Source organism: Chiloscyllium plagiosum, chromosome 9 (genome assembly GCF_004010195.1).
Source record: "Chiloscyllium plagiosum isolate BGI_BamShark_2017 chromosome 9, ASM401019v2, whole genome shotgun sequence".
NCBI lineage: Eukaryota > Metazoa > Chordata > Chondrichthyes > Orectolobiformes > Hemiscylliidae > Chiloscyllium > Chiloscyllium plagiosum.
In genome coordinates this window covers 9,627,625-9,654,343 of record NC_057718.1, presented here as the reverse complement: position 1 = coordinate 9,654,343, position 26,719 = coordinate 9,627,625, and the positions used below count along the sequence as shown (strand labels likewise).

The 26,719-nt window shown below is 40.9% G+C and overlaps 1 protein-coding gene across 6 annotated transcripts in view; it reads right to left on the bottom strand.

Moving 5' to 3' along the window:
- Window positions 1-20,066, bottom strand: part of reps1 (RALBP1 associated Eps domain containing 1) — a 72,676-nt gene extending 52,610 nt beyond the window's left edge. For 4 of the 6 annotated variants that reach the window (XM_043695343.1, XM_043695346.1, XM_043695348.1 and 1 more), the window contains exon 1: window positions 19,990-20,066. The gene's annotated coding sequence lies outside the window, so the exon portion shown is untranslated. Of the gene's footprint in view, window positions 1-17,180; window positions 17,205-19,264; window positions 19,671-19,989 lie in introns of those variants that run through there. The other 2 variants (XM_043695344.1, XM_043695345.1) reach the window with 2 other exon arrangements.
- Window positions 20,067-26,719: the final 6,653 nt, after the last annotated feature.

Here is a 26,719-nt window from a genome sequence, read left to right as displayed (position 1 = left end):
TCCATCTATCATCCCTATCCCCTCCAACCCACAAAAATGTGATCCCCTACTCTCAATTGCTCAGCCTTATCTGTGATCAGGTTTAGCGAGCACACTCCATGACATCCCAGATGTCCTCCTACTTCAAGGATCATCAGGATTCCCCTTCCCTGTGATCAAAAGTGCCTTCAATTATGTCACCTCTATTTCCCACACCTCTGCCCTCGAACCAGACACACCCTCCCCACCCAACCCCAACAAGAATAGCACCCAACAAGGATAGCATCCCCCGGTCTTGGCATTCCACCCCACCAATCTCAGCACATCATCTGCCATTTTCACCATCTAGAGTCAGACCCCACCACCAAAAATATATTTCCCTCCCCAACCCTATCTGCACCTCCATGACTCCCTCATTGGGTCCACACTCCCCACACCTGGCACCTTCCCCTGCTGCAGTCAGAGATATAAAACTCACGTCCACACCTCCCCCACTCACCTCAGACCAAGGCTCCAAAGGATCATTCCTAATCCAGCAGACATTTACTTGTATAATCCTGAACCTCATTTACTGCATCCATTGCTCTCGATGTGGTCTCTACAGCGGAGAGACCAAGCGCAAAGTGGCAGAACAGTTCAGGAACATCTCTGGTCCATATTCAAGAACCAACCCCATCTTCCTGTGGCCATCCACTTCAACCACCCCTCACCTGAAGGCATGTCTATTCTGGGCCTCCTCCACTGCCCACACAAGACCACCCGCAAACTAGAGGAGAAACAGCTCATCTTCTGCCTAATGAGTCTATATCACAGGGCAGTTTCCAGATCTCCTCTCCTCCCACCCTATCCCTGATCCAATCTCTGACTCAGCTCTGCACTCTTGGCCTGAATTACCTATCCATTTGCCTTCCCACCTATCTGCTCCATACTTCCCGCTGACCTATCACCACCACCACCTACCTTTGCCCATCTATTGCCATCCCACCTACCTTTACCCTAGCCCCACCCCAACCTCTACTTATTTCTCAGCCCCCTTTCCCAGTCCTGAAGAAGGGTCATGCCAGAACTGTCGACTCTTTTGCTCCTCAGAAGCTGCCTGACCTGCAGTGCTTTTTCCAGCGCCACACTTCATCAATCTTGGCATAGTTGTTCCAACAGTGATCATATGCTGAACAATACAAAGAAGTGGTGATGGTGAAAATGAATGCTGGTTTAAAATCATTTTAGATATCTTCAAAATTCAAGAAATAAATGTAAAAAATGGAAATGGAAATGGAATGCAAATTCAATTAAGCTATATACTAGATGGTTTATATAACTATCATACTTTACAAGTGAAACGCTTGTCAGTTAAAACAAAACTTCAATAAAATTTCTACGAATACTTAAAGCCTGCACTGAGTATTTCTCAAGAGATAAATCTATTTTGGATTGGAGTGCAGCTTCTCAGTAGTGGAAAGTAGTATCCAGGTTAACGAGTGTGAGGTTATGAAAGATACCAACTTTAATAGCATGGATTCCAGAATGTCCTCATTTTCCCTGTCAAAGTATCTCCTTTACAATAGTAGACTAGAGCAAGAAAAAAAAATTGGCCTTCATTACCTTGTTACTTCCCTCACAGAAAAGCAATGTTTCCCTTAACCTTACCTTTTACCCCTGAGCCTCTGCATTAAATGATTAGCCTCTGTCACCTCCAACATAATCCTATCATCAAACATCATCCTATCCCTCAGTGTTCCAGAGACAAAGGAGGGGTGGGAGACCATCCTTTGTGATACCTTGGTATACTCAGTTTTCCTCACTCTGGCAGCTGCCTATTTAAGTACCATAGATGCATCATCTTCTCATTGGAGACTCCTAAACCAACCTCCAAGTGCCTTTCTATCAAAACAGCAACATACATTTACTTCTGCCGATCTAGTACACCATATCAGTGCTCATAACGAGACTGCCTCTACATGAGATACAGATTGCAGATTAAGCAACCACCTTACTGAAAATCTTCATCTGCAAATGTTATACTGAGCTTTGTGCTGCTTGTCAATTCCATTCCCATCTTGCTGGCACATAGTGAAAGGCCAAACAATGAACTGAATGTTGACAAGTTTCTAGACTTTTAGCTAAGTCCCAGAAAATGAATTATTAAATCTAAGTTAAAAATAATTAACTAATTAAGCTACAAAACAATTAACTAATTAAGCTACAAAACACAGAAATCATGACTGAGCATGCCAGGACTTTTTTTTTTAAACTGTTCTAAATATTTTCTCTATTTAAAAAGGTAGAGTTCAGGAGTGCTAAAGAAGCCTCAACCTTTGAGCTTGTGTAACAAGTTTGAGGATCTTGTTCCCTATGCGAACAAGAGCAGAGACCATTTGGAGGATGAGCAAACTGACCGTAGCACCTAGGCATAGGAAGCCATTTGAAGGGGGGGATGGAGGAAAGAGAAATGTCCTTGTAGTCGGGGAATAGACACTGTTTTCTGTGAACAGGAGAATCGACGTTTCGGGCATGAGCCTTTCTTCAGGAATGAGGAATGAGGACACTCTCCTCATTCCTGAAGAAGGGCTTATGCTCGAAACGTCAATTCTCCTGTTCCCTGGATGCTGCCTGATCTACTGCGCTGTTCCAGCAAGACATTTTCACCCCAGGATCATATAGAAACATAAAATTATGGAGGGAATAGATAGAAGCAGGAAGGTTGCTTCCACTGGCGGGTGAAAGTAGAATTAGGGGGCGAAGTCTCAAAATAAGAGTGAGCAGATTTAGGACTGAGTTGAGGAGGAACCTCTTCACCCAAAGGATTATGAGTCTGTGGAACTCCCTGCCCAGTGAAACAGCTAAGACGACCTCTGAATGTTTTTAAGGCAAAGATGGATAGATTTTTGAACAGTAAAGGTTTTGGTGAATGGGAGGTATTAACTGGGCCAACATGACATCAATTGTTAAGTTTCACTTGAGAATGTAACTTTAAAAAAATTCTGAGATTTACATAAGAAAGAACTGAAGCCAACATGTTCATCCTAAAAGAGGAGAGACTTTAACAAGCCAGGTCATTTTAATATATAATTACAGTTACATCACACTAAATTTTTGCTATAATTTCTGTGTCTTACGATTTTATACTCCACAGCCACCTTAAGGAGCAGTGCTCCAAAAGCTAGTGCTTCCATATAAATCTAGTGTTTGAGACTATAACCTAGTGTTGTGATTTTTAACTTTGTACACTCCAGTCCAATACCGGCATCTCCAAATCACGAGAGAATATACAATTCTGGATCTGTTGACGTGTAATGAGGCAGTCTTGATTATGGACCTAAAGGTGAAGGAACCATGAGTAGGCAGTGACCATAATATGGTAGAATTCACCTTGCAGTTAGACAGTGAAAAGCTTGAATCAGATGTAACAGTACTACAACTGAGTAAAGGTAACTTCAAGGACATGAGGGAGGAGTTGGCCAAAGTTGGTTAGAAGGGAGTCTAACAGGGAAGACAGTAGAACAGCAATGGCAGGAGTTCTGGGAGTAATTTGGTAGGCACAGCAGAAATTCATCCCAATTAAGGAGAAACAAAACAAGGGCAAGATGAGGCAATTACGGCTGACAAGGGAAGTCAGGGACAGCAAGGGAAAGAGTACAGTATACAATGTGGTAAGGATTAGTGGGAATCAGAGGATTGGGAAGACTTGCAGACAGAAGCACACTGCTCAACAGTACAAACACTCAAGATCAAGGAAAGTGCAAATGAAGCCAGCTCAGATGAATCATGTGCCAGAGGTGGGTTCAGCAGGAACTGAATAATCTAACTAGAACAGAGAATTCAATCACCAAAAGAGTCATCACCTCAACACTTGAGTAGCTAATGCCCTGGTCAGGAAGGACTTCAATTCAATCTCACGAATCAAAATGACAAGGTCACCATTGCTCCAAACCAATGTCAATGATTCACATAGACCCTGTGCTACCTGAATGATTGGCTATTTCATGCTGTTAACTTGTCATCTATACAGCAATCAATCTCACTCTGCAACAATCTCAATCTCTGAACTTTGCTACACTGATACCTAGTTCTTAATAATGATGATTTATGTCAAGACATGATTTGGAGATGCCGGTGTTGGACTGGGGTGTACAAAGTTAAAAATCAGACACCAGGTTATAGTCCAACAGGTTTAATTGGAAGCACACTAGCTTTTGGAGCGTCGCTCCTTCATCAGGTGATAGTGGAGGACTCAATCCTAAAACACAGAATTTATAGCAAAAGTTTAGTGTGATGTAACTGAAATTACACATTGAAAAATACCTTGATTGTCTGTTGAGTCTTTCATCTGTTTCATATGTAAACTCAACAGACAATCAAGGTACTTTTCGATGGATAATTTCAGTTACATCACACTGTAAACTTTTGCTATAAATTCTGCGTTTTAGGATTGAGTCCTCCACTATCACCTGATGAAGGAGCGTCTCTCAGAAAGCTAGTGTGCTTCCAATTAAACCTGTTGGACTATAACCTGGTGTTGTGCGATTTTTAACTATGTTGAGACAGAGTTCCTGCAAGACCTGCTACTCATTTGGTGTATAACACTGTCCATTAATGATTAGCTATTCAGCCTGCTTGATGACCTTGACAACTATTCATTGATGAGTGCTGGCATACCCAATGTTTAACCTGAAGTTTGACCACTGAGCTAACAGATGTTAGTGTAACAATTGTTTAGCTCAATCGTTGATGATTTGGCAAAAAGCATCACGTTTCTCACATATTAGATTGCGAATGATGTCACTGTCCTGAAGTAATCACGTCACCAAACACACTTATATATTAGCATGGCACCTTACATAAGTGGAGTTAACTCTCCACCTAAGACTTTCATACCTCAATTTATTAATCATTGGTTCATGGTGAGAGTCTGGACCTCTGCATGAAAGGGTGCTTGAGTCAGAAATTCTCAACACTGAAGGAGTCAAGATATTTACATGCCTTGCCCCAGCCTCCAGGGTTATGGGTATAAAGCTGGAAAATGGAATTACAGTGGTCAATGTGCTGTAAACACCAAGCAGCCTAGCTAAGTAAATGAGTGTATTCTACTTCCCAATTAGCAATTCAAAGACATTCAACCCAAAACAAAAAAAATGCACTCAGTGCTAGAGTAGGACACACAAGAGCATTGCCAATGGCATGTGGAGAGGGGATTGCTGCTGACTAACTCCCATTACAGTATTCCTTGGCTGAACAGCCCAATTATTTAGATCTGATGAGTCACATTTTTAAAACAGTATGTCTACAAAGCATGAGATGTATATTTTGCATTTGGACTGGAGATAATTACCCACATCCACATCATGTCCTCATTATTCATCACCCATAACAAAACTTCAAAACAAAATTGCCCAAAACACCACCACCTCCATTCTATGCTGCATCACACTCCAACTCTTATTACATTGGCCTTATTGATTTCCACAATAACAGAATTCAAATCCTTTGCCTTTGATTACAAAAATCCCTAAATTTGCAACATCCTTCTGTCCAGTAAGCCTCCCAAGATGCCCTTGCCATCCAGCATATTTCACAATTCCCCTCCTAGTCCTCAGTTTTTTTGTGGCAGAGAGCAGACGTGGCCTGAAAGCATGCAACTCTCTCCTGGAACAACCTTACATCCTCAAAAAGCCTTTCGTCAAACCTATACCTATGTATGCTGAACATGTTGAAAGGTCAAATGAGGAAGAGGACGAAAAGTTTAAAGTAAAAGGTATCAGATCAGTGGTGGGGAATTCACTCGGGAAGTTTTGAAGTACATATCCGATTGGGAGTGATTTATAACAAGAGGCACTATATTCAATTGACTATCTGTAGGTGATATACCAATGGGAGGCTGGTGTGTCCCAGAACTGTAACCAAAACGGCACTGCCCTCAGGAGTCAGTCAGAGGCATACAGCACAGCCCATCGAATCTGCGCCAGTCAAAAAACAACCTAACTATTCTAAACCATTTCCCAACGCTTGGCCCAGAGCCCTGTGTGCCTTGGCATCACAAGTGCACATCTAAATACTTGGTGTCTATTTACCCTCTCCAAACACAGTATTCAAACACAGGATGTGGGCATCACTGGTTAGGAGAGCATTGCCCATCCCTAAATCACCTAAAGGGACAGTTAAGAGTCACACTTTGCTGTGGGTCTGGCATCACATGTATACCAGATCAGGCAAGGATGGCGGTTTCCTTTCCTGAAGGACTAGACTTTTTTCTCCCCTGACAATTGACATAGTTTCATGGACATCATTAGACTTTTAATGCCAGAATCTTAGCGAAATTCAAATTTCACTATCTGCGGTGGTGGGATTCAAATCCAGGTATCAAGAACCTGGGTCTACAAATTACTGCACTATTAATGCAAGCAGCCAAAAAAAAAGTGGTGAAAGGGTAGTTACCATACCTGCAATGCTGACCTACTGTATTCATTTCCCAGGGCACATTTTGTATATAATCCAGCAAAGATTGCTGCCATTATTGGAAGCTTAAAAAGACTGTCTTTAAAAATCTTCCCTTAGTTGCGAACACAGATCTGTAAATTAGGCAGTATTCACAAATCACTTATTTCACTGCACAGAACTTTTCACAATAAGGTGGTTTTCCAAACATATGGACAAACTCCATTTGAAAGGATCATTACTGATCTGATTTAAAAGCCTTAATTCCACCCCCCATGAATCAAGAATCTGGGCAATTCAACCTTGAATATATTCAATGACCCAGGCTCCATTGCTCACTGGGGAACTGAATTCCATAGATGAATTGCTCTCAGAAGAAAGTGTCCCCAACTTTGTCTTAAATGGGATACCCTTATTTTTAAAAGCATTGTCTCCTATTCTAGACTTTCCCAAAGCCGAAATATCATTTCAGCATCCATCCTATTAATTGTCCTTATTTCCTACATGTTTAGTAAGAATTATCCCACACTTTGACTTGAGATAGCGGTTTGGTTCGGTTGACAGTGAGTTTAATACAGACATAGTACTTCAGCATGTAACTGGAATAACACTGTTGCAGCACTTCATATAAAAGGATAAATCAAAGCCCCATCTATCTGATAAGGTGGGCATTAAAGTTCCCATGAACCTGTCTGGAAGTTCACCTATTATGATCAACATTTCATATTGAATTTACTTCAATAAAAATAAATCTATGAAGCATGCATTTCACTTGTTAATTGTTCAATCTTGTGTGTAAAAGAGGGCGACATCCCAACGCAGTACTGTTGGAGGTGATAGTAAACCAAGGTCTACCTCTCTGCTTCAGTGGACATAAAAAAAGCTCATGGTATTAGTCAAGAGAGAAACAGGAGCAGCTAGTTTACCTATCCTCAGTGTTCTGGTTAATATTTAATCCATAAACATAGATTATCCGGTCACAGTTACACGGTTGCTTGTCGGTGCTTCCGGTGTGCAAACCGACTGCCACATTCCTACATTACATCAGTGAAGTCTCCTTAAAAATACCTGATTGTTTGGAAAGTGTTTTGATCTATCTGGTGATTGGGAAAAAGCACTCTGAATGGAAGACTTTACTTTCAAAGCAACAACTTCGCATTTTAAAACTAATTAATTGCATGTGAACTAGATTAGGTTGCTTTAGGGACATTGTAGAGAGAGTTAGTGCTAAATTATTTTTAAATTGCATATGTAGAAAGAAAAATATGTAGAAAATAGCATTAGACCACAATAACCACATCAGAGGTCAGGCTTTTTAATTAATTTTAAAAAAACTTGTTAAACACTGAATCTTACACTCTGAGAAGAAAAATTAAAAACTACTGATTCACAGATTGCTGATTTGATGGATTGCAAGAGGCACAAGGCATATTCCAAGACAGAGCAGACAACAAAGAGGGCAATTACCCAGAGAACAGTTTTAAGGCATTTTGTAAAAGGATTATGTAGAGGACATAAGGGAAATGATTTTCACCCAGAGTGGAGTGTGCCTGAAAGTTACTGCCCAAGTTGCTCGAGGTAGAAATTTTCAACTCATTTATAAAAGGGGCCTGAATTTTTACCCAAGTGCTATAGTTTGTAAGGTTGTGGACAATGTGTTGTTTTATTCAGCTGGCACACACAATGGGCTGCATGGTTTCTTTCTGTGCTGTTCTATGTTACCTTCCCAATTACCTCTTTTGGACAAACTGCAGCCATTAAGAAAACACAAAAATATTTCACATGGATCCTGTACCTGCATAGTCAAACAACAGTTTTCATACTAACGTTCTCAGTTTCTCTCCAGGTAGGAGACACAACAGAGCTTGTTTGGGGGAAAAAGCTTTAAAAGAGCAGCCGTGATACGATACTATAACAGCCTACAGTAGGAATAACAACAGACTTCCACAACTCATTCCGGTGAATGGGTTGCTCTGTTTGTTTACACAGGAGACAAACAGTTGAGATTATCTTTTGCAGATTTAGTTACACTAAAAATCTTAGTAATTGAGAATGATAATCTTCTATAAATAGAACATTAAAGCACCAGGCTTCATTTTAATGTTTGGAAAATAACATTCGCAAATTTAAATGCCTGCAGGTGTTGAGTACTAACTGAGGATTTGCTTATGCTGTAGTCAAACTGCTCTCATGGTGTAGTGGTACTGTTAAAAGAGAAGGCCTGAGTTCAAACCCCATCTGCTCCAGAGGTGTGTCAGACAGTTAGTTACACAGTCCTTTGCAAAAGTAAGTGCTTCATAGGATATTCCCATTACTTTACCAGGCTGTTCATGAAATGAAATGGCTGAGAAAGTAAAACACATGTGCGAGGCAGTGCTTCTGTCTTTCTGAGATAAGGGAACACAAATGAGTTGCATGTCAACTTTCTTTGTTCTTTTATAAGTTCTCTGAACACCAACCTGTAGAATTTTCACACATTTTAAAAAAATACATGAAAAAAATGGCCGAGAAAGCAAACGCATGCGTGAGGCGGTGCTTCTGTCTTTCTATCATAACACTGAGTTCACAGAAACTGACAAATGCTCTTGTGATCATAGAAGCTGTTCGACACCTTGCTTAATGCTGAGATTTCATACATTTTTGTGATGGCAAGGGCTTAGTTCTTCTCAGTTTAACCTGCAATTTGCAGAATGCAAAGATTAATTTGTTTAAATAGCAGACTCATCAGAATTATACAAACTCTCCAGGAGAGTACAACATTAGATCAGGATGGCTTCCCTAGTTTAAGGTTAAATCAATTATCCAAAAGAAACAGTGCCTGCCCATCTTGTTCGGATAATTGAGGTTCCTCTGTATTGCACTTCCTCTTGAATGACTGAAAAATATTTCCTGTTGACATTTATCTGGGCAACCATTTGAAATGCTGAACGGAAAAACATAGATCTAAATCAATTCCAGTCCATCTCACTGGGTCAGAGACAAGTCCCAATTGCTGCCAAAATGGTTAGAGAAGATATGCTTGATGGTAGAGTCAGAGAGACACAGCACGGAAACAGACCCTTCGGTCCAACTCGTCCATGCCGACCAGATATCCCAACCCAATCTAGTCCCACCTGCCAGCACCTGGCCCATATCCTTCCAAACCTTTCCTATTCATATACCCATCTAGATGTCTTTTAAATGTTGCAATTGTACCAGCCACCACCACTTCCTCTGGCAGCTCATTCCATACACGTACCACCCTCTGCATGAAAACGTTGCCCCTTAAATCTCTTACATCTTTTCCCTCTCACCCTAAACCTATGCCCTCTAGTTCTGGACTCCCCCACCTCAGGGAAGAGGCTGAGTCTTTTTATCCCATCCATGCCCCTCCTGATTTTATAAACTTCTTTAAGGTCACCCCTCAGCCTCTGACCCTCCAAGGAAAACAGCGCTTGCCTATTCAACCTCTCTGTATAGCTCAAATCCACCAACCCTGGCAACATCCTTGTAAATCTTTTCGGTATGCTTTCAAGTCTCAACATCTTTCCAATAGGGAGGAGACCAGAATTGCACGCTTTATTCTAACAGTAGCCTAACCAATGTCCTGTACAGCCGCAACATGACCTCCCAACTCCTGTACTCAATACTCTGACCATTAAAGGAAAGCATACCAAATGCCTTCTTCACTATCTTATCTACCTGCTCTTGGGTGTGTCTGCAGAACTGTCACCTCACTGCGTTCTTGTTGCTAACACAGGAAAGGATTTGTGAAGAATTGTGCTGACACTTTCCACCCAGACTTCAGGCTCTGGCTCACTAGTTACCCTCTCCTAAGGTAATGAAGTTATTACCAAATGATCCAAGAGGTGGCATATTTAAAGAGAGAGAAGAAAGATTTAAAAAGGACATTAGGGTCAACTTTTTCTTTTTTTTGTACAGAGTAGTTCATATGTGGAATGAACTACCAGAGGAAGTAGTGGATGCAGGTACAGTTACATTTAAAAGGCATTTGGAGAAGTAGGAGAAAGTGAGGTCTGCAGATGCTGGAGATCAAAGTTGAAACTTTATTGCTGGAACAGCACAGCAGGTCAGGCAGCATCCAGGGAAAACGCAATAGGAAAGGTTTGGATGAATATGGGCCAAACGCAAGTGGAACTAGTTTGGTTTGGGAACATGGTCAGTGTGGACTAGTTGAACCAAAGGGTCTGTTTCCAAACTCTATGACTTGAAGATTTGCTTTTTGCTAGCCTACAGTCATTTCCCCTCAGTTTGAAGTTGTGTTTCTTAAAACAACAATGCTTTCAGCCTCACATTTTAAGGCAAAAGCCATTGCACACAATTCAATCTTCCAGCACTACACATCAACTCAGTGGTTCTTCACCCAGTGTTTGAGAGCTTGGATTTTTTCCCCTTTATGCAATAGAGCCTGAACATAGTATCCAGATCACAATACCATACACCTTTAAAATAGCAGCATCTAACTTTTTTTTTAAAAAACTGGTTTGGCAACTGCAGTGTTCAGTCAGCTTTCTTGACGTCTACTCCACAATAACTAGTGAAGCTAATGGCACAAACAATTTAAGGTGTAACTTTGCTCACTGAGCTGTAGGTTTGATATCCGGACGTTTCATTACCTGGCTAGGTATCATCATCAGTGGCGACCTCCAAGTGAAGCAAAGCTATTGTCTCCTGTTTTCTATATTTGTCCTGGATGTGGTTCCAGGGGTTTGTGGTGATGTCATTTCCTGTTTGTTTTCTGAGGGGTTCATAGATACTATCTAGATCTATGTGTTTGTTTATGACGTTGTGGTTGGAGTGCCTAACATCTTTCCAATATGGAGGAGACCAGAATTGCACGCTTTATTCTAACAGTACTGTGGAGGCCTCTAGGAATTCTCTGGCATGTCTTTGCTTAGCCTGTCCCAGGATAGATGTGTTGTCGCAGTCGAATTGGTGGTTTTCTTTCATCCGTGTGTAGGGATACAAGGGAGATATATAAATAGAAAGCAGGAAACAACAGCTTTGCTTCACTTGGAGGTGGCCACTGATGATGATACCTAGCCAGGTAATGAAACGTCTGGATATCAAACCTACAGCTCAGCAAGCAAAGCTACACCCTAAACCTCAACCTGAACTACAAACCTTCACAAACCTTGCAGGCACAAACAATATTCACTTCCTCATTTAAATACATCCTTTCTTTCAATGTGCAATACCTTTGGACTTCATTTATGTGGACATTCACCAGCAATAGCTCAAGCGGTACATCCATCTTCTAATACTACAATAACTTGCTATCCATTGCAATCCCTTAAAGTTGTCTAAAGTATGCATGCGCTCACTTATTGAAAGTATCAAGGCAATTTTAACATAGTCTTATCTTGCATGTTATTAACACAAGTAGTTAACCAAATTTCTTGCATTCTTGAAGTTAGATTTCCTGCCCACTTATTCCAAATTCAGACAGCTCTTGCTTTCGTGCAATCTCCGCAAAAATCAGATTTACTTCATACAGCTTCCTACTATCCAACTTAACAGTCTTCTGCAAAAGCCACAGATTCATGAGTGCTTTATCGGTTTTGAATCTCAAACAACATTGTTTGTTTTTAAAATCAAGTTTAGTTTCTAAATCTCATGTGTAACTCCCACTTTCATTTTTGATGGTGAAAACTAAACCAATTGTTACATAATGTACCAGTTTCTGAAATAATAGCCCATTAAGAAAAAACAATGGACAAAAATTTACATGGTGAAAAAATGGTGTATATTCAAGGTTTTGATCTATTGTTTGGATTCAGAACCTTTTGTTTTCAGAAATTCTGCCATTAATTCAGTATAGCTATCATATAAAAGGAACTCTAGTTCAGTATAACTTTTCTGAATATTACTTGCCTGCCAGTTGTATCATTGCCTTCATTATCAAGCACAGAATCTTGAGAGCAGCATGTGATTTGTTACTTTTGACTAAACACAAGTCAATCACTGTAACAGAACATAACAACTGACAACAAATCTAGAAACTAATTCACAAACACAAAGGAATTCAAGATTCTAAACATTAATTAGAAATGGTTGAAAGCTGTCATGCTTACGTTTAGCTCTGATAAACATTCTAACTCCACAAAATGAAGCATCTTGGATTTTAAGCTTCTGTGTATACAACTGTGCAATGCTTCCCACTGTCTCTTTTGTTATAAGCTTCAAGAATCAGCATGTACACGCTGCATGTACATTGATTTTAAAAAGACGTATGGGGTACCTTTTCTTTACACAACGTGGCTAGTGTGTGGAATGAACTGCCAGAGGAAGTGGTGGATGCAGGTACAGTTACAACGTTTAATAGACATTTAGATAAGTACGTGAATAGAAAAGGTTTGATGGGATATTGGCCAAATGCAGGCAGGTGGAATGGTTTACTTTTGGAACATGGTCAGTGTGGACAAGTTGAACCGAAGGATCTGTTTCCATGCTGTCTAACAAAATAACACTTGTATCTTGCTTTAGAGACAAAATGTTTTATACTAAACATTACACAAGTAAACTGGTTAATTAATCTGGCACTGAAAAAGTGATACTTTAGCAGACAGAACTCAGCAACTAAACAGAATTTTTACTTATTGGACTAAAGGACTCTCCATATAGTTGAAAAGTTAAAAGGATAACTTAAATATCTCTGAAAAATCTCTAACAAGAGACAGAAGTCTGCAGTCGAACTCCAGATTACAGCAGATGCAAAGGATATTTAATACCAGGAGATTTTAATTGGGTCATAGCTGGGGTGAAGTTCAATTACTTGAACTGTGCAAGATGTAACTGTAACCTACAAGTTTATTTGATTAGATTTATTCACAGCATGATGTTTTTCCAAAGATTAATGTATATGATAAATAGCAACTATTTCCATACAGTATAAATATTTCAGTGGAAACATCATCTCTAAACACTTGGAAAATTAATATCTCAACAAAACTTTAAATCCACAGAACACAGTCACTGCCAATCTATAAGCAAATTATGTTAAAACGCAAGATAAAAACATTACAACTTCCTGGCATATCAGCTGCAGATTAGATTCTTGATAAAGATTTCATAATTCTAAATTATCCTGTGGGAATGTCAATGTAATTTACATTATTGATCACTGAATTCTGGATGGAGATTTCTTCCTTTTCTCAGGGGGGTGATAAATGGGATCCAAGTCAATGTGTTTGTTGATTGACTTGGATCCCATTTATCTCTCTTTCACTCTCCCACCTGCGAAAAGGAACAGGAAACAACATCACCATAGGAAATGATGTCACCACAGGAAATTACATCACCAACCCAAGGAAACTCAAACCATATAAGTAGAAAGCGGGCTACGCCACCAGTGTTTCAATTGGAGGCTCCCTGAAGATGTTACCCAGTATGGTGACAAAACATCTGAAAATGAACCTTCCGGCTCAGCGAGCAAACCTACACCTAGAACCTCAACTTTAGCTACAAATCTTCTTAAAATTCACTGATCACTGAGTGTAAGAGCAGAACAAAAGCCCCCACAAAACTGAATCCATGTATAATATAAAAACATTAAACTAGTTAATAATTAGATAGCTGGAACTCAATTTGAGACTTCAGGTACTAAATGATTCATATGTAGCTTATAATACTCATCTAGTTATTTAGATAAATTGGAAGACTGCCTTGCAATCAATGACAGAGAGAAGAACCAGCTGATTCATTAAATCCCTATAAAAGACACCATGTAACCCATTCTAGAGTATTTACTGGTGCATACAAGTTTAATAGAAAGTGCTTTCTAGATGGTCATAGCGAAAACCCCTTTGAAAGCTGCAATCTAAATGATAGTTTTTTCCTGCTTGCTTCACATTATTTTCTATTTCCTAGCATGCCAATTTGAGACACAGCAACTAACATTATCCGATTTACTGAAAACCCCTTTGAAAGCTGCAATCTAAATGATAGTTTTTTTCCTGCTTGCTTCACATTATTTTCTATTTCCTAGCATGCCAATTTGAGACACAGCAACTAACATTATCCGATTTACTGTACCACTGATATTCTTAGAGCAATTCCTGCTAAATTAGACCCATTACTCAATGATGAGTCCCTGTTTTATCCCATTGATAGTTTCACACCCTATAAAGTACTCCTTTTCATATTTGAGGTTTTAGCCAGAAAATAAATTTGTCAATACTAAAACTAAATTGATATGAGGAAGCAGCTTTTGAAGTGATTGACTCATACAGAAGTTTCTAATTCTTAAAAAAATGAGAAACAGTTAAATTGAACAAAATACTCTCCCTCAGAGTAGAAAGGGAATCTTGCTTCATTCAATTAAAACAGTAGGAGTGCAAGTGGGAAGACAAACATGCAATTCATTTGTTGTGCAAGGAGGAAAGGATTCCTCACAATGTCAACATCAAGAACAAATGGAAAGCGGAAAGACAACAACAGTGCAAGATGATATGGCAGATGAGATATAATGTGGCACAGTCTTTTCCCAGTCTTTTCCTGTCTGAGAAAAAAGAAAGCAACCTGATCAGAAAACCCACAACTTGCAAACGAGTTAAAGTGCCCCATTTCAGAAGTCATAAGGCAGATCTGCTACCTATGCATTCAGCCAGGGAACAGTGTGTGTAACACTGGAAAAAAAAGGAGTTTTTTTAAAAAATGGAGAATGACAGGAATGTGTGGAGAGATGAACAATTTATACACATACTACTAGATCACTTTTATTCATCATTAGCAAAAACATGTATAAGATATCAACAGAGTCATGTAAATGGACAAATTAAGAGCAGGAACAGGTCAGTCACTCATTCCTGCTTCATCATTTACTTGGGTGATCTAACTGTGGCCTCTATCCTATAACCCTTTTGTCAGTCAAGACTCTAACTCGAAGTATTTAAGGCAATGAACCTGCCTCCATTGTTTTCTGGGGAAAAAACAATCCACAAACTAATGACCATTTGAGATTTAAAAATCTCAAATTTGTTCTTGACATTGACATTGTGAGGAATCCTTTCCTGTCTTAAATAAGTGCGTTCTCGTTTTTTCTAATCTTCCTGCCAAAGTGGACAAACTCAGTGTGCCACATTACATTTCATTTGCCATATTTTTGCCCACTCAAATGTGTCCAAGTCCTTTTCATAGCTACCACCATCTTCAGAAAACTCAGCTATCATATTAATCCCCTTTATCCAAGTCAACGATATTGACTATTGATAACTGAAGTCCCCAACACTGATCCCTGAGGCACTATCATGCAAAACCAAAAACTACTCATTTGTCCCTCTTATTCCTGTTCACTTGCCAATGATTAATTCATACTAAATAGTTTCCCCTCCACCACAAGCTCTTATTTTCAGTTCTAATCTTTGATGTGGCACCTGGTCAAACATCACAGATGTAACATGTCAGCACAGCTGCTTTATATATTTTACAAACTGTATATAAAGAAAAGATTGGATAGCGCTTTGTCAGTTGAGGAGGGCTGCATTATACATACGTAATTTTAAACTTTCATTTTTTCTCCCCCACAAACTGTAGGCTAACAAAGCAAAATTCAGGTTTGGCTTTTGTCTTATAAGAATGAGAGCAATAAAAATTAACTCTGACTCATCTGGGAGGAACAAAGCCAGTATCATAGAATCCCTACAGTGTGGAAGCAGGCCATTTGGCACACTGAGTCCACACCATACATCCGAAGAGAATCCCACCCAGATCCACCCCTACACTATTCCTGCAACACTACATTTCCCATGACCAATCCACATAACCAACACATCCCTGAACATTATGGACAATTTAGCATGGCTGATCAACCTAACCTGCACATGTTTAGACTGTGGGAGGAAACCAGAGTACCTGGAAGAAACCCATGCAGACATGGGGAGAATGTCTGTGTGGAGTTTGCACAGTCATCTGAGGGGGGAATTGAACCCAAGTCCCTGGCAGCATGAGGCAGCAGTGCTAACCACTAAGGCACTGTACTGCCCCAAAACATCCCTTAAAATACAACACAATTAGGTATACCATGTTTCAACTCAAAAATTCCTATTCATGGTAAAATGAGACACACACAAGTAGGTAAAATTTATTTGACATATTTGAAACATTGAGGTCACCGACTCATTTTCCAGGAGAAAATGAGGACTACAGATGCTGGAGATCAGAGTCACGAGTGTGGTGCTGGAAAAGCAAGTGCATCAGAGGAACAGGACAATTGACATTTCAGGCAAGAGCCCTTCATCAGGCCTTTCATTAGAGCTCTTGCCCGAAATGTCAATTCACCTGCTCCTCAGATGCTGCCTGACCTGCTGTACTTTTCTCGCACCACATTCTCTACTATAAAAGAAAAACTGTTTGGTTTTAATGCAATGTAGCCATCCTTTGAAGATAGAACACTATCAGCTGAAAAACAAGTCTCACACAGAAATATCACAGCCTACGAAGATAACCATTGTGATCACATTTGTAAATAAAAGCATTCTGCAGTTACCACATCAGTTCCTCTTCAACTCCTCTATCTTTCAACTCATCAACCTCAATGAAGATTTTATCAGGACACAAGCTCAGACAACTTACTTGATGGGTAACATTTTTTGAATTTATCTTCGAAAAACAATTTAATATTAATTTAAGCTTCTGAATGCATAATGCTTTTGAATGTCGTGAAGCAAATCAAGTTGAAAGGAAGGTACATGAAGTTCAGAAGTAATTGCAACCGGTCTCTTTCATCGTGAAAATAACTACAAAATGTATGCAAAGTATCTCATGATCACCTGGGTTAACATCAGTAAATGGTAGTTTGCATGTCTTTCAATGATCCAGAGGATGAAGGAAAGTACATCCCAGTGCTTTTAGATGATCAGAATCTATTCTTCCAACCAAGTCAAAGGGGGAACGTGTTGCAGATTCATGGAACAACTATAAGTTGAAGCATGGTGTATTTCTTGAAACCAAGAATGTGGTCGAGTTCAAGTCTGGACAAAGTTAACATGAATATATGAAAGGGAAATTATGCTTAACAAATAAGACAGAGCAGCAAAAGTAGGCCATTCAGCCCATCCACCATTCAAGATGATCATGGTTGTGTGATAATCCCCAATTCCATTTTCCTGTCTTTTCCCCATAACCCTCAAATCCCATACTGATTAAAAGTCTGTCTCAATCTTGAATATACTTAATGACCTATCCTCTACAGCCCTCTGGTAAATCTGGAATTCTTTACCATTCTCAGAAAAAAAACTACATCCCTTTTCAATATGTGATCCTTCATTCTGAGATTATGCACGCTCAAAGGGAAATAACTTCTCCATTCCAAAGGGGAATCATACCAGATTCGAAACATCAATTGTTTCTCTCTCGCCAAAGATGCTGCCCTGTTAAGTTTCTCCAGCATTCCGTATTTGTTTATCTCTGCATCTACCTTGTCAAACTCTATGCTTTAAAAATCATTCTTCTAAACTTGTGAATAGAAGCCCAAGCCACCAAGAAAATCACTCCACGTTTGGAATCAACCTTGTGAACCTTCTCTGGACAGTATATCGCTCGTGACATAAGGGCACCAGAATGGTTTGGATGAATTTGGTGTACAATGCACGAAAAAGCAACTTTGTCACTTTATCTACTTATGTTAGTTCAAGCAGTTTGTGAAGTGAATTAAAAATTCTCTAATTCAACACTTTCAAATTTCATAGTATGAAAATTTTTTAAATCTCATGCTTTAGACCTTCAAGCTATTTGGAATGATTCCCAAGTGGAATCCTAGTTTCTCAGGAAAGCAACAGTCAGTATGGATCAAATACAGCTAATAAGGACATATTGGTTCAAAACATTAACTGCTCCACATGCTGAATTGCTACAGCTCTGTTCTAATCAAATTTAGACACTTTTGATACAAATTAAAAATTCAAAGCGCTTCCATCAAATGCAACCATGCACAGGAAAACAGCAGTAGTCACCAGTGTCCTTGTTTGGGCCAAGCAGAAAAGAGTCAAGAGTGAAGTGCTAGAAAAGCACAGCAGGTCAGACAGCATTCAAGGAAGAAAGTCGATGCCTTGGATGCTGTCTGAAGGGCTTTCGTCTGAAACGTCGACTATCCTACTCCTTGGATGCTGCCTGACCTGCTATGCTTTTCCAGCACCGCACTCTTGATTCTAATCTCCAGTATCCACAGTCCTCACTTTCGCCAAGCAGAAAAGAATGTATGCCAGCCAGTGAGAATTTGAATCCATTTTCAGTAGTTACCAACTGGTTCATCCCTCATTGTCAGAAAATGACAACATAAAAGGAGTGCAGTTTAGGCTAGTGTTGAGTTTTTTTGAAAAAGGTATCACTGGGAAAAATATTTACAATTTCTCTAAGTGTACAAACATAGCATACTATCAGTCCTTGCTCTAACTTTCCCTCACTTAATTGCAACAAATCTTAGATATAGTTACACTAACATCCTCTGGTACTAGGTCACAATTAAGACTTTATAGAGTTATCACAAGACTACTTAACACCATCCCATTTTCTTCCAACAGGGAAGATATTAAGTGGATAGCAATTACATAGAAAAATATTTCCTAATTCTCAAGTACAAGTACAACCACAACTCTGGTGGACAGCCAACTTAGTACACATACCAGGAACGATAAAAAACAGAACCATGAAAGAGAGATGAAAAACAGTAAAACATTACATGCAAACCCTGGCCAAAGCAAACCGCATTGCAACCTTCACCCTCGGATATATGACGGATGTAAAGATAGATCTACGAGCAAATTTATCACCCCAGGACTATAAACGAATAATGCAATCAAGTAAAACACAAATAATATTGGGCTTTAAATACAAATGGTTTACTGTAAATTACCACCTTGTTATTAGAGAAGCGTTCAGTTGAATGCCCAACCTCCGGACGCCTTTTAATTCATAAACACGGTGCAGTCGCCAACAACAAGGATTGGACGTGATGCAAGTTGAAATAAGAACACGTAGAAACAGAAACTAAGTCTCGAAACACAAGTCGGATTATTGGGCAACCTTCGACAGAGCGCTGAATACACAGAAGGTGCCTATGAAACTACTGCACAGCATCAAGAGGCCACTCAGGCACTCTAGCTTGTTGCACCGTTTATTTGCAGCATGGCGGATTTGCATCGCGGTTGCATTTTCTCGATAACCAGAAGAAAACCGACCGCAGTCACAAAGCCAATGGATCTTCAACCCCTAATGGGGTTGCAGCAAGCGCAACTTTTTTTTTCCCCTTGCCTGAGGTGTGCGGCTGCGTGCTTTGGAGAGTGTGACGGAAGGACAGAGTACCGCGGTGCGTGCTGGGAGTTGTAGTTCCCCCGCTGCCTCCCTCAGCGCCGCCATGTTGGCCCGGCCCCCCGCTTACATCCCCAAACCCCCGGGAGCCGAGCCCGCTCCTCGTCGGCCCTTTCCTGCTCACCCGGACCAAGAGCCGACCTGCGGCAGAGGAGGGTGAAAGGAGTTGATCTCCCATGTCGGTAGCGCCCCCACCCTCAACGATCATCTTTAGGAAATCTCCTAAAGGAGCGCTTGCTACAGCCCCTTTCCCCGCCCCCTTTTCCCCTTTACCTCCTAAAGTCTTCCCAGTGTAATGGCCGCCCGGCTACCGCGACTAGATCACTCTTTGGGGGAGGGGAGGGGATGATAATCTCGCGAGAGTGACCGTCCCAAACTGCCGGCAGTCCACAGCTCCTCGCGAGAACACGACGTGTGACTGTCGGCCAATCACATTGAGTTCTGTCGTAGGGCGTTGGGGGAAGGTGGGACCAGCGCCACACAGGCGAAAAGTGGGCGGGGCGGCAACCGGAGTCGGCAATGATTGGGTTAGGGTAGGCCACGTGATAATCGTCCCCCAACCGCATAAAAATCCTTAGTCATGTGACTTGCTCACTCTCCATTCTCCTCTTCTCCAGAGGAGGCGGTTATTTCTGGCGGGAAGGTCGCCATTTTGTAGGGGAATGGAGATGTTGGAGGAAATTGAGAACTGGATGGGAGTATCTGAAAATCAATAAATTGCTGGAGAAATCAAATGATCTTTCCTCAGAACTCATTTCAAGATTGGAAGCTTTTGTAGAAGCATGAAATTGGTATTTCCCCACTTCATCTCTTCGGTACTCCAGACGTTGGAGGTTAAAAGTTTCCCCCCATTCCCACTACTCATTCACTTCTCCTGGCTGCATGAACTGTTGACTTGTAAATTTCCTCTGGCGATGCCAAAGCGGAGGAGAGATTCAATGGAAGTTTTCAAAATCACAAGGGGTTGAGTCAGTAGATGGCAAGAAAATGTTCCCATTTGGAAAAGGGTCATGAACAACGAGGCTTGTTGTTAAGGCAATTTACAAAGGAAGTTAAATGTGACGTGAGAATTCTTTCACCGCATGCAGTTCAGGTCAGTAATGTAATTTTGGAAAGGCCCTGAATCAGTCACATCATTGAATGCAAACAACTTTCCTGTATTGTCAGTGCTCCAAGGACCTATTAATTGATTATTGAAACATACTGTCTAATGTTGAAGAATCGACTGATGAATTTACGAGTTGAAGGGGAATGACCAGTTGTTCTGAAGAAGGCTCAGAGGACTTGAAAATTAACTTTTTTTTCTTCTCTTTACAGATGATGCTAGCATACTGACTTCCTCTAGTATTTTATGTTTTTGTTCATTTAAGAAGAATTTGATGCTGGATTGACCAGTGCATCTCTTTGACACCAACACACAGTAGCAGGAGTTTGTACCATCCCCAGAATGTACTGCAGTAACTCACCAAGACTTTTTCAACAATGTCTTCTAAACCCATAATCATTACCACCTAGAGAAAAAAGAGGTGCAATGGAACACCAAGTTCTCTTTCAAATCACTCACCACCTTGACTTGAAAATGTATTGCCATTATACTGAGCCACTGTGGGGCGATATGGTGGCTCAGTGGTTAGCATTGCTGCCGCACAGCGCCAGGAGCCCGGGTTCGATTCCAGCCTTGGGCGATTGTTTGTGTGGAGTTTGCACATTTTCCCAGTGTCTGCTTGGATTTCCTCCAGGTGATTCAGTTTCCTCCCACAGTCCAAAGATGTGCAGGTTAGGTGAATTGGCCATGTTAAATTGTACCATAGCCTTCAGGGATGTGTAGGTTAGGCGCATTAGTCAGGGGGAAATGTAGAGGGATGGGTCTGGGTGGGACCCTCTTTGGAGGGTTGGTGTGGACTTGGGCTAAAGGGCCTGTTTCCACACTGTAGGGATTCTGACTTCACTATTGCTGAGTCAAAATTCTGGAATTCCCTTCACAAATAGCTTTATTGGTTTACTTACACTCTGTGGACTGCAGCAATTCAGAAAGTTTGTTCACCTCCACCTTCTGGAGGGCATTTAGGGATGAGCATTAAATTCTGGTTTAGTCAGCAATGTCTTTGACCCATGAATGTATTTTTAAAATGAGACTGACAAATAACCAAAATTATAATGGGCACTGGTTTTGGGGTTAGCATCTTTCAGAGAGGATATTTTGACACTGGGAAAAGAGCAGTACACAGCTATTTCTATCATTGATTATAGGCAACCTGAGATACAAGGAGAATCTAGCGAGATTGAGAAGATTTGTAGCTCAGGCTGAGGGTCTGGATGCAGGTTTGCTCGCTGAGCTGGAAGGTTTGAGATAGTCACCATACTAGATAACAATCTTCAGTGATCCTTTGGACAAAGCATTGCTGGTGTTTCCTGCTTTCTAGTTATTTTCTTGGGTTGGTGATGACATTTCCTATGGTGATGTCATTTCCTGTTCTTTTCTTAGGGGGTGGTAGATGGGGTCATTCCTGGATGTCACAGTAGAGCGAACAGCCAACGGGGAACTTCAAATCAGCGTCTACAGAAAAACAACATACAGACCAAATATTGAATTACAGAAGCAATCATTCCACCACCCACAAATGAAGTTGCATCAGAACATTATTTCAACGAGCCACCACACACTGCAGAGCAGAGGAAAATTACATATACAATGTATTCAAAAAGAATGGGTACCCAATGAACACAGTTCGCCAATTTTTCAGCGACATAATGCATCTAGAAACACTATCCAATCTCCCCTACATCAAAGACATTTGGAAATGACTACCAGACTACTCAGACCCTTTGGCATCATGGTAGCCCACCAAAACACTAAAACAGCAACTAATGAACTTGAAAGATCTTATACAGACAACAAGCAAAGCTAATATCATTTACAAAATACCATACAAGAACTTTAACAAACGCTACATTGGACAAATGGGCAGAAAACTAGCCACCAGGATACATGAACATTAAGTAGCCACAAAACGATATGACCCTCTCTCACTCGTATCCTTACATCCAGATAAGGAAGGACACCACTTCGACTGGGACAACACATCCATCCTAGCACAAGTCAAACAGAGACCTGCACGAGAATTTCTAGAAGCATGGCATTCCAACTGGAACTCTATTGACAAACACAATGACTTCAATCCCACCTACCACCCCCTGAGTAAAAGAACAGGAAATGACATCACCAACCCAAGGAAACTCAAACCATATAAATAGAAAGGAGGAAACACCAACAGTGTTTTGTCTGGAGGCTCACTGAAGATGTTACCTAGTATGGTGACAAAATATCTGAAAATGAATCTTCCAGCTCAGCGAGCAAACCTACATCCAGAAGGAGAATCTGTTTGCTTAAACTGGAGGATAGTCAGCAGAGACTCATTTATTAAATTCTTGTACAAATACTGACCGGTTGAATGGCAGAAGGAGAGGAACAACAGTGAATGAATATCAGATTAATTTCAGAAGAATACAAGGTGACTCTGTTGATTTAGTACAGTTATCTGACATGTGCTTGCACTTCACATTTATGTTTAAATGTTGGTAGCTCCTCATTCACTGGATGGGTGTACTGTTCCTTCATCTCAAAGAAACATACATTTCTGGGGGTTACAGAGTCATAGAGATGTGCAGCATGGAAACAGACCGTTTGGTCCAACTCGTTCATGCCGACCATATTCTAACCTAATGTACTCCCATTTGCCAGCACTTGGCCCATATCCCTCTAAGGAGAAAGTGAGGTCTGCAGATGCTGGAGATCAGAGCTGGAAATGTGTTGCTGGAAAAGCGCAGCAGGAATTCCTGAAGAAGGGCTTATGCCCGAAACGTCGATTCTCCTGTTCCCTGGATGCTGCCTGACCTGCTGCGCTTTTCCAGCAACACATTTCCAGCCCATACCCCTCTAAACCATTCCTATTCATATATCCATTCAGATGCCTTTTAAATGCTGTAATTGTACCAGCCTCCACCACTTCCTCTGACAGCTCATTCCATACACGCATCACCTTTTGTAAAAAAGGTGCCCCTTTAGTCCCTTTTATACCTTGCCCCTCTCACCTGAACCCTATGCCCTCTAGTTCTGGACTCCCCCACCTCACCTTTGTTCCTGCCTGCCCTGACAGTTTGACTTGCTCCTTTTCCCAACTGTAGCAGTCTCAGTTTGATCTCTTTCTTTAGCATTTCCCAACCCCCTCCCCCACTAGTTTAAATCCTCCTGAGCAGCTCTAGCAAATCTCCTTGCCAGTATATTAATCCACTTCCAATTCAGGTGCAATCCATCCTTCTTGTACAGGTCACTTCTAATCCAGAAGAGATTCCAATGATCCAAAAGTGTGAACCCTTCTCCCCTGCATCAGCTCTTCAGCCACACATTCACCTGCTCTATCCTCCTTACCCTTACGAGCTCATAGGACCGGGAGTAATTCAGATATTACTACACTCAAGAAGCTCCTTTTTAAATTCCTGCCTAACGTTCATTATTCTCCCTTCAGAATGTCACCCTTTTCCCTTCCTATATCGTTAGTTCCAATGTGTACAATGAGTCCTGCAGGTCCCTCTTCATTTTGAGAACATTCTGCACCCTCCAATGGCCAAACTGCATACTTTTCTTCTCCAGCAACATCCTGGACAAAGAGCTTGCAATATCTGCTGATACATTTGAGGCCTTTAGCACCAAGAAGTGTCCGAGGGTATTGGAGAGCATCTCCACTCTTGGAAATGCCAGAAATTTTACAGAACATTCTAGACCCTAACTACATGCTGTATAAAAAGTGTTTTCTCACCTCACATTTACTTTCTTTGTAAAACACTTTAAAAGTGTAACCACTCGTTCACAATCCTTTTACAAGTGGGAACAGTTTCTCCCTATCCACTGTGACTAGGCTCCTCATGATTTTGAAAACTCTCAAATCTCCCCTTGATTTTGGCTTCTGTATAGGAAATGTGCTGTGGGGGAAGAAAGGGATGAAAGCTATTTTTTCCCCCCTTCCCTCTTCTAACATAGGAAGCCGCAAGGAGGATTTGAAGAAGGGAAATACCAGCTTCATGGTATACAGCCTTTCCTAACAGCGAAGATAAGCAACATTATGGATGATGAGATGGCATCAGTCAGCTTAATTGCCTCTCCTCCAACCTAGTTTACTGTATCTGGTGCTCACGATGTGGTCTTCTCTACATCGGCGAGACCAAATGTAAACTCGGCACATTTTGACGAACATCTCAGCCGGGCCTGCAAGGGCTGACCTGACCTCCTATTACTGCCCATTTTAATTCCTCTTCCTATTCCCTTTCCGACATGACCATCGTCGGCTTCCTCCATTGCCACAGCAAACCAAACTGTCCAGAGTTCTCCAATTTCAAATAACCTCTCATCCCATTACCCAACTGCCTTTCCAGCCCTTCCCCCTCTCATTCCCCTGACTGACCTTTCCAGTCGCCAACCGAATTCATTCTTCCCATTGAACAACCACATTGTACCCGCTACCTGTGTTCACCTATCACTACCTCACCTCCTGATGCTGCCTGGCCTGCTGTGTTCTTCCAATTCTCTGTTTGTCTACCTTGGATTCCAGCGTCTGTAGTTTTTTTGTCCCAAATTGAATTCATTAGCAGTTTGACTTCAGATTGTTTTAGGAGCTCTTGAGAATTTGAAAATATGTTGTGTATTTGATTCTAATCCACATCTTGATGCCAGTATTTATTCGCAGTTCAAGGGATCCCATGGGATGCCAGGAAATGTGTTAACATTTAAACGATATTCTTAAGATCATGTTAATATGTACAGGGATTATTGGGGGGGTGTCACTATTTACACTGGTTTCCTGGGAATGTGTCAATATTTACAGCAATCTGTTAGAATTGCATTGTTTACAGGGAATATCTAGATTTGTCATTATTACAAGGGGTCTCTGTAAATATAGACATATTCTCAGGAGGTTGCTAGGATTTTGCCTAGCCTGATAGGGATCTCTGCAAATGCTTCAATATTTACACAGAATCTCTAGGAGTGTCAATATTAACAGAGAATTCCAGTAAATTCAGAAGGTGTGAAGATATTGGTTAAATTGGAATGGGCAAATAGGTTAAAAGGTAAGAGCATATTTATGCAGATGCTGGGATCTGTACTGAAAACAAAAATGCTGGAGATCGCAGCGGGTCAGGCAGCCAAGATTACAAGTATGTCCAGGACATACAATGCCCCTTGGACTGCTGTTCCTTTCTTCCTTCAGTACTCCGCCCTCCCCACCCCCCACTATTACAAAAATACTGTCCCCTTCACTCTTTATGTGAGCTTTGATGAAGAATCGTAAGACTCTAAACGTTCGTATGCTTTCTCTCCATGGATGCCACCTGACCTGCTGTGATTTCCATTTTCCGTTTTTGTTAAAAGGTAATATGATAGATAAGCAGTGGTATTTATTTAAGGCAATATTTCAGAATGCTCCACAGAGATGTATTGAGAAAGAAGATGCTACAAGAAGAACGCAGTATCTGTGAGACACTCAGCCTAAGGTTGCATTTTGGGTTTTGGAAAGTGCTGAGTCTCCTTCAGATTAACCTGGGGAGGGTAAGGTATCTCATCTTACATGGGCATGAATACTGCTGTAATACAGTAGGAGCGCAAATGGTTGCCACTAATAGGATGCTGCCATAAAGCCGAAAAGATATTCTGCCTATTCACAAATGACTAACATAGCATATGGATTTCAGTACTGGTGTGACATAGGCCATACATCTCTCAAATTGACACATCATATCAAGCAGCATATTCCTTCAGCTGTTTACTACACCAAGGTACTGACTATGTCCAACCAGATTACACTTGCAAAACTCTCAACAGTGTCCAACATTAGATGTAATTCTGCAATTGGGCAACATTTGCTAAACAATCCCAAAGTTTTCAAAAAGTAATGCAGAAAATTAATTTGGAGTAGTTAGTTGGGCTGACAGTGTGCAGCATTTGTGTATA